The sequence below is a fragment of the Amphiura filiformis genome, chromosome 18 (genome assembly GCF_039555335.1).
Source record: "Amphiura filiformis chromosome 18, Afil_fr2py, whole genome shotgun sequence".
Taxonomy (NCBI): Eukaryota; Metazoa; Echinodermata; class Ophiuroidea; order Amphilepidida; family Amphiuridae; genus Amphiura; species Amphiura filiformis.
In genome coordinates, this window is record NC_092645.1 from 25,280,408 (window position 1) to 25,281,217 (window position 810).

Here is an 810-nt window from a genome sequence, read left to right on the forward strand (position 1 = left end):
TCAGTGTTAATTTTGGTGAGTAAATCGTGTTGTTAAACAATATTAACACCTGTTAATTTTATTTTTAAATTTACAATTAATTTTTTGGCACTTTGTGTATCCTGGTTGCTATAGATGAGTTGTCAATACCTGGCATTATGCGCATCCACCATTACAATTTTCATTGTGTTTTGCCTGGAAGTATGCGCACATCATATTTTGTTCAGGGCCTGTGGTTTTAAAACTCCTGCCACATCACAATAAGTCTATTGAACAGTTTACTGGTTGTATGCAGTTCGCTCAAGCATATCGATATACCAGTCCATTGCCTTTGTTGATAAACATTGATGTCAACTGATCATGTAAGCTCACTCTTAAGAGACCTTCATTGGCTACCAGTTCATGAGAGAATCAAGTTCAAGACATTCACGCTCGTGTACAAGTCCCTGAATGGGCTATCTCCTCAGTACATTTTCCAACTGTCTCATGATCAAGAGCTCCATACATGCTATGAGAACTAGGTCCAGTGAGAGTGTTAATTTTATCATTCCTCGCACCAGGAAATATACTGAGAATAGAGCCTTTTCAGTGGCTGCCCCGAGGTTTTGGAATGGCTTACCATCTACAATCAAGAATGCCATCAGCCTGGATTCATTTAAGTCATTGATCAAAACTCACTTATTTCCGTAATTTTTGCTGCCATTGCTTTTTGTATTTTTGAATTTTTTGGTTTTCTTTTCTCTTGCGCCTTGAATCCCTAGGCAAAGGCGCATATAAATGCTTGTTGTTATGCTATGTTTATATGGCCCAGCAAATCAAACACAATTACTT